Here is an 8,857-nt window from a genome sequence, read left to right as displayed (position 1 = left end):
GTCCAAGATGCTCGTTCCGTTGTTCTCTGGCGCGGGAATATTTCTGTAAAAAAGTGGAAAGAATGCATTACTAACTACTACAGGTAAAGGCTGAGGTAATGAAACGATAGCATCAGACTCCGTAGCAGATTGCGGATCTTGTAAACTTTTATTGTAAATGTAAGAAAGCGCCGCCATCTGTCCCACTAAACACTGCACCATCTTACCCTACAACGTAGAGATGAGTGTTTTTACAAAAACTCACCAGATGGTAACACTTATCTAAATATAAAAAACAACTATGGAAGTGCAACAGACAAGGTTCCCAAAAATGCTTTAGAAAATTTCTTAATTGCTTCCCATGTGAGATCAATGATGCTTACAAAATAGTGGCAATAAATTTATTTCACCCAGGAGCTGTGTTCTGACGACGTAAAAGCCTTGTAATATCTCTGGAATCGGATTTATCGGGAACACAACGCTCACTCGTTCGCCCTGTTGTCTCTTCTTCAAAACTGTGGATAAGTGGCGCCAACGGCCTGCTCCTTCTCTGCTAGTCACGTGACTGTTCACTCTTTACCCTATACAAAATGACAGGCACGTTACAATTTTTAATTTCAGTATTAATATCCCATAGAAATTTTCTAGCACACTGCTTTTCATTTATAGAAATTTGCCCCTCCCCCATGTGAAAAAAATCGTGGTTGCTCCCCAGGAGGGGGTTGATGGAGTATGCAAAAGTCTCCTTTGACCAAGTTTTACTAAAAAGTTGAATGAATAATAACATTAACTGCTAAAAGAGAAATCCAAACTTACTCTTAAAATTCATGAAGTTTGTGTTAAGTTTACTTTATGCACAGATAGTATAATTGGTGCTGAATCTACTGTTTAAAGTGGGCTCGACTTGGTATCAAACCCAGAAACCCTTGATTACAAGACTACGCCATTTCCACACCATTGGAGAGGTCTTCAAGATTACTGATAACGTCATCATATTTATGTTAAGAAATTAATCGTTATGCAAAGTTACTAAATATTTTAACACGAGCCTAATTTGCGGCATGCATATTGTTTTCCAATAAGAACGATATCGTTTTACAATGAAATAAAATAGAAACTATTTCAGATACAACCAAACTTTTTATATTATTTTGAAGCACAGTTTATTACATTATGTTTTGAATAACACCTCATTTAAGTGTCCACCTCGACTTCGTGCACACGAGTAAATTCGATGTACCCAATTTTCGATGACTTTGTGCAATAACTCGAGCCTAATGTCACGAATGCAGCTTTCGATGTTCAATCTTAATGCATCAAGAGTTCGTGGTCTGTTGGCCGCCACCTGTAGAAAGCTGTCGGATCGGGCTCCGCATAAGATTGGATTTTCTGTGTTCTCAGTTTATTCTTTATTGTGGTACTTTGCACGGGTGTTAAGCTATTGCTATTGAACAGTGCCGACGATAAAAACATTAACCCAAGTGAGTGGAAATGCAGTGAGAGGTGTTTTATTGTTCCAGCGGCAGGCGTCCTCCCGACGCTTTTCTCTGCTTCGCCGAGGGAGACACGTGCAACGGACAGCGGCCAAGGTAAGCCCAGGCCTCACCGCCTCTTGAACTTTCTTTTCCTTGTGCTGCTGTGTGGAGACATTAAGTTAAATCCAGGCCCCAGGCCAATGGAAAACAAATTCAGTGCATACTATCATAATGCCCAGAGCATAAAGAATAAACTTTCTGACTGCACTTCGGAATTGGGAGAATTTATGGAGCAGGACTGTATTGCAATAACCGAAACGTGGCTCAATGACAATGTACTGGATTCCGAACTGCCTTTTTCAAAACATTTCACTATGTACAGGAAAGACCGAGGCTCAAGGGGCGGGGGAGTGATGCTTTGCATAAATAACAAATGGAAAAGTGTGGTGCGAAGTGACCTGGATCGCGACTGTGAAATTCTGTGGGTTGAGGTGCTTCTCGGCAAGAAAAACAAACTTTTCATCGGTTGTTTTTACAGGCCACACAAAACTTGCCCCGTAGCAGTTCTGGAGGCTTGCTACGATTCTGTGCTGTCGGCATCCTCTATGGGCGACGTAATTCTTTTCGGAGACTTCAATCTGTCAATTACATGGACAGACTCCAGGCATGGCCTTACAAACGACAAGAACGACACGTACTTCATGGATCACTTCATACATGGCCTCAGACTTCAACAGCACAATATGTTCAATACACGAAAAGACAATAACCTGGACTACATTCTCTCATCACTCCCTTCAGCGCACATTACCCCTTCGAGAAATCTCATCCCTTCGGACCACGAATCGCTGGACGCTGTATTCTGGCTCCCGGACCACCTGAAAAGTCAACGACCTTCCACCCCTCCACGCCAATACCTTGTTTGGCGCAAAGCACCCTGGGGTGACATGCGTTCGGCGCTGGATTCCATTCCCTGGACAATCCTGGAGAGTGGAAGTGTCGACGAAGCGTGTGACGTGTTTACTGATGTGATTCATGCAGTGATAAAGGATTATGTGCCACTCAAAAAAACGAAATCAAGCAAATACCCTTCCTGGTTCGACTCTGAGCTCTTGCTTGCCCTTTTAAACCGAAAAAAGGCCTGGGATCTCTGGAAACATTTTCCTAATGAATACACACGGAAAACTTTCACCGACTTACGACGTCACTCAAAACAATTGCAGAAGACCAAATACAGGGAATACATCGGTGCCATCACAAACAATATCAAATCAAATCCAAAACGTTTTTGGTCACTAATCAACTCAAGGAGGCAAAATTCCCGAATACCTTTGAAAGTAACACATGACTCAGTATGCGCAGAGGGCCCTGACAAAGCTAATCTCTTTAACTCTTTTTTCTCCATAAATACAACCTCGAATACACCGGCTTCATCCCTTCCCAACCTCCGTCCAGTTTGCTGTCACTCTCTAACTTCTCTCTCCACGTCTCCAGAAGAAGTGCAACACATCCTATCTTCAATGCCTCAAAATCGCGCCAATGGTCCTGATGAAATCCCTTCTATTTTCCTAAAAAACGCTGCTTCCTCTCTCGCTATTCCCTTCTCTATTTTATTAAACAGATGCTTCAATGAGGGTACATTTCCAGATTCATGGAAAAACGCTAACGTGATACCATTATATAAATCTGGAGACAAGTGTGCTGTTTCTTCTTATAGACCTATTTCCCTTCTTTCACCACTTTCTATCGCCTGTGAAAAGATAATAAAGGACAGACTCTACAAATTTACCTCTCCATATATAAATACAGCACAGCACGGCTTTTTACCAGGAAGCTCCTGCTTAACCAACTTAAGCATTTTATTATCTGACGCTATCAACTCTATATCTGAAAACTCTCAACTGGATGTAATATATCTGGATTTTTCGAAAGCTTTTGACTCTATAAACCATAATTTCCTGCTTCATAAATTATCCCACCGTTTCAATATTCATGGAAACTTTCTCTCTCTGCTCAAGCACTACCTCCAAAACAGACAACAAAAAGTTGTTCTTTCCGGAATGTCTTCTTCTTATCAAGCTGTATCTTCTGCTGTACCTCAAGGCTGTGTTCTTGGACCTCTTCTCTTCATCCTGTACCTTGATGATCTTCCAGAATATCTTTCCGAGTCATGCAAGAACCTTCTCTTGTTCGCTGACGATTGCAAAATATATAGTAAAATCTCCAATTTCAGTGACATGACACTTCTGCAAAAGAATTTAGATTCTCTAATAAAGTGGTGTGAATTATGGAACTTAAAACTCAACCCTCAAAAATGTACCATGATGACCTTCTCCTTAAAGAAAAACACATTTAATACTAAATATTTCATAAGAAATAATTGTGTTCAAAGAGTTGCCGCACAAAAGGACCTGGGCGTCATATTTGACGAGAAACTTTCCTTTTCTGAGCACATCTCTACAGTCACAAGGGGTTCAATGCGTATGCTGGGTCTTCTCTATCGTTTCACGGAAATAAACAATTTGACCGCCCTCAGCACCTTTTACAAATCTTTTGTGTCACCTAAAATTGAATACTGTTCTCCGATCTGGTCTATGGCATGCCCCTCAAATTCAGATAGACTTAATTCCGTCCTAAATTTCTTCCTGGCCATTGTTCGACACCGAATTCCGTCCACAAAACACTTGCAAAAGTCCATCCTCCTGCAAATGTTAAATATCCAAACTCCACAAGAGAGACATAGACAGGCTGACCAAATATTTCTACATAAAATAGTGAATGGCAACCTCAGAAGTGACCGCCTTCTTCAGGAAATTCACTTTCGTGTGCCTGCCCGTTCAACAAGAAGCACTCAACTTTTTGCCTCTCAGAAGCCGAGATTGTGTCTCATCCAGCGCTCTCTGTTCCATAGACTGCCCAGTGAATATAATAATCTAGGAAGCCAAATAGACATTTTTGAAAATCTGGACAGTTTTAGAAGAAAGTTAGCAAAAAATATGTAAGTCTTTTAACCACATGTAATTTTCTTCATGTTATTATTTTTGATGTATTATGTTATTACTTTTTTGTCCTTATGTTCTATAAAAACGTTCCAATGTAAAATGGCTAACGCTGTATTTGGAATCTTATATTAAATAAATAAATAAATAAATAAATAACCCCACAAAAAGCAATCTAAAGGAGTTAAATCACAACTTCTTGGAGGCCAACTAACAGTTGCATTTCTTGAAATTATCCTTTCACCAAACTGTTCTTTCAATACGTCGATAGTGGCATTAGCAGTGTGACATGTGGCACCGTCTTGTTGGAACCACATGTCCTCAAATCAATTTAATCTACATTTGGCCACAAAACATCTGTTAACATCAATTGGTACCGCTAACCAGTCACTGTAACTGCATATATTACCTCGTTTTGGAAAAAAAAATGGTCCGATGATGCCACAATGCCATAAACCACACCATAAAGTGACCTTTCGCGTATGCAAGGACTTCTCGTGAATCTCTTGTGGATTGTTTTCACACCAAAAACGACAATTTTGTTTGTTAACATATCTACTTAACCAGAAATGAGATTCATCTGAGAAGATAATTTTTTGCCCAAAATTATGATCCGTTTCAAGTTTCAAAAGAACGTCTCTTTTCATATATATTTTTTTATTTTTATAATAACCAAACGTTCTTGAAGCGTGTATTTAGCCATGATGAATTTTCACAGTATACTAAACACAAATGACAACTAGTGACAGTTATAATATTTGAAGTATAGTTGCCAGTTCATTTCAAAATCATGCATGCATAACCATTAACCACAGCGTTGTTTTTTTGTCGCTGTGTCCAGTTGTACGGCCATGTGTGATTTCTGTCGAGAAACATGATCATGTTCCTACGCCATACGAATCCGGTTAAACTGCATGTTTAGTAGTTTTACATGTATATACTGAACTATGTACCTTTTCTGTATACTTTCGTGATTTTAATAAACTTCCCGTTGTCAGCCAAGTGGCAGAGAAATATCATTAAATCTGTTTGAACAATAAATAGCCCATTACTCGTTGGACACCTTCTTGTTAAATCACAACTTACAAACTCGAAAACAAATTATTTTATTTTCTGTTACATGAAATTCTGAAAATATTTATTATTTTAAATTTTACATTATTCTAATTGATTAAACAATTACTTTACGTATAACGTAAAATAGATAAAGGGATGAAAGAAGTGGGATATTCAAAGAACAGAAATATCTGATTCATTTGGACCAATGTCATATCAGTAAGTGACACAAACACACCATACCAGTTAGAAGTTGAACTTACAAGCACAGACTTCGTTTGATGTTTGGGGAATTGAGGCGCAGGAGAACTTTAAGCTATACAAAATCGAAATGCAATTAATCTGAAATAATCTTGCTGGTAGTAATAGTATTATACTTAATCTTGATATATTGATGTTATTATAATATGCGTAAACACACTACCTCAAAACGCGTTACTTCAATTTTACCAGTTACACAGGTCTGTGAGGTTATTTTTGATACAGAGCATGAATTATTTAGAGTTTAAAAAAATTCTTAATAAGTTTTCCGAAGACCCCCATTTGTAAAAAAAGAAAGTAATATCTTAATTTCTAAAACATTCACTAGTAATTAAGCTCTAACGAATTAATATTGATTAATGAACAATGAATACATGCACATCTGCAACCCAGAATGTAAATTAAGTATATTTTGACGATTTACTCCCGTTCCATCGCTACTCGATACATCGCTTCTCGAAAAGTGGTCGTGGTTTGTCCCGATCCATCGCTCCTGATAACGAAAGTGTTCTTTCCGAGTCAGGTGTTCCCGGTCCATCACTTCCAAATATAACGAAATGAACACTCACAGAATGTATCGAAGGACTCGGCCTAATTCTTCTATCAAGATCCTTTTTCTTCTGTTTGTCGTTCATGTGTAATTCCGCTCGTAATTGCAGTGCATCGTAATGCATACCAAATTCTTTTAGAACAGTGGCGAGTTCGACAGCACTGGGATGACATTTTGCAAGTTTCCGGCTTAATCTACTTAATCTAACCTAACCTAACCTAACCTTTTAAGATTACTTACTTAATTGCTTTCAACGAGAACCTTACAACTGACGCTTCTGGGACGATGGATCGGGAACACCTGACCCGAAAAAAACAATTTCGTTATCATGAGCGATGGATCGGGACAAACGACGCCCACTTTTTGAGAAGAGATGGATCGGAAGGCGATGGAACGGGAAGATACCAATTTGACGCATTAATATCCAACTGTAAAATGTGAACGTGTAACATCAATGCAATATTTTAATTGGCAAATACTGTACGAGAGAAGGACAAGCAGTCATGAGAAATTACATATTCCAGTAAAACAGGGTGGTTGGACACTTTTATAATGTTTTAATATTGTCTTCCCCTGTTCTCTACCCATTGTTCAATTTAATGACAAACAATTAAAACTGTTTTGTCTTGTTTAATTTTAATACAGCCTCCTCCAATTCACTATTATGCCTCCCCGATGGCGTAGTAGCAGCGTCGTCACCTTGTAATCAAGGGGTTCCGGGTTCGATACCCGATGGAGGCACAAGTGGTTCGGATACCACTTTAAACTCTAGGTCCAGTTCCGATTAGCTGTGCATAAAGTGGACTTAAAATACCAAATCAATTAATCAATCAATCAATCCAATTCACAATGGAAATGGTATCACTTGATGTTAAGTATTCAGATCTCAAGTGTAGGAAGGATGAAAGTAGTTGAATAATAATCCTGTCCTTAATAGCAACTTGTACATTTCTGGATGTGTGAAGAAGGCAAATGCAAAATTTATCGCTGTGGAGTAGTTAGCGCACGAGCTTTGTAGTAAAAATTGCAGGCCTATTGTAGGTTCGATCCCCACCACCGGCAAAATAAATTTGTTCACATGAAGACAAGAAAAGAGCTGCTGTCTTGAAACTTAGTGTTAGAATAAATATAAGATAAAAGTACTAGACAATGGATTGCCCAGTACTAATAAAGAACATAGCTAATAACATTCGGAGAATTATCGGAATGTCTCTTCTTTCGAAATAATTTGTTCCAAGGAAAACAACTAGTAATAACGATTGTCAAGTAAGTGAATCAACTGCTTTTTCATGATCTATCGGAATCTTCGGTATCGATAAAATACTCGTTAGGACTGATTACTGATTCGCATGTGAAGTGCTTGAATCCAACTAATATTTTCCTGAGACATACTGAACTGCACAATTCAATGATAACACCATTAAGCCTTGTTTCCATGATTATGAAAAAGTAAATATGCTGACCTAGGCAGTAATTTATTTTATTAAAAACATAAACTAAACGTAACGTTTCAACCTTCTAGCAAGGTCTTCATCAGACTCTGTATCAAGTACAAAAGTAACAAGATACCAAAAACAGGGCGTTATATACACAAAACATTACTCCCTCCAGACTATTAGAAAGTTGTTCTGGAACTTTCTAGCAGGTGGCTTTCACTTGTGAACTGTACTTTCACCTGAAAGGCTAAACATATTTACTTCCATACAGAATGTGGTTGGGCTTTATATCCCAAGAGAGAAGGTTTGGAATAAGGAGTATGGGGAAGATATGCAAAGTGCTTAGGAAAGCGGGCATTAAAACTTACAGGAAGGGAGGGAGAAGCATCTTAGGAATAGCGAAGAATGCAAACAAGAAAAATGAAAACAGAGAAGAGGAAGAGGAAGGGATTATCTACGAAGTAAAATGTAAAGAATATCAGAGCGTGTACATAGGAGAAACGAAAAAGAGACTGAAAGATAGGCTGAAACAACATAGGGATGATGTACGACTTAAGAGAGAGAGAGAAATGCGATATTTAAACACACGAGAGAAACAGGACATGACATAGAGTGGGATGAGGCTAAGGAGATAGGAAGGGAGAAGAGAATACTAGGGAGAAAATGGAAGGAGGCCAAGGAAATAGAGAAGAAAGGTGAAGAAGACACAATGAACTGGAATGGGGGACTGAAGTTAAACAAAGAATGGAAGAAGGTGTTAGAAAGAGTGGAAAGGACAAGAGAGAAAGAGGAGAGGAGAAGGAAGAAAATGAAGAAAAAAGAGCGTGAGATATAGAGCCCAACCACATTCTGTATGGAAGTAAATATGTTTAGCCTTTTAGGTGAAAGTACAGTTCACAAGTGAAAGTGAAAGCCACCTGCTAGAAAGTTCCAGAACAACTTTCTAATAGTCTGGAGGGAGTAATGTTTTGTGTATATACAGGGTGTCATTTTAATGGCGCCCACGGACCACAGAAACGTATAGAGGACATCAAAACAAACAACTTTTCTCAGTAACATTTTTCTAGTTGGTGCATCGTTTCGGCGCTACAGCCGTTCAAA

Source organism: Lepisma saccharinum, chromosome 15, assembly GCF_977018435.1.
Source record: "Lepisma saccharinum chromosome 15, izLepSacc3.1, whole genome shotgun sequence".
In the NCBI taxonomy this organism is placed as follows: domain Eukaryota; kingdom Metazoa; phylum Arthropoda; class Insecta; order Zygentoma; family Lepismatidae; genus Lepisma; species Lepisma saccharinum.
Note: the sequence above shows the minus strand (reverse complement) of the source record.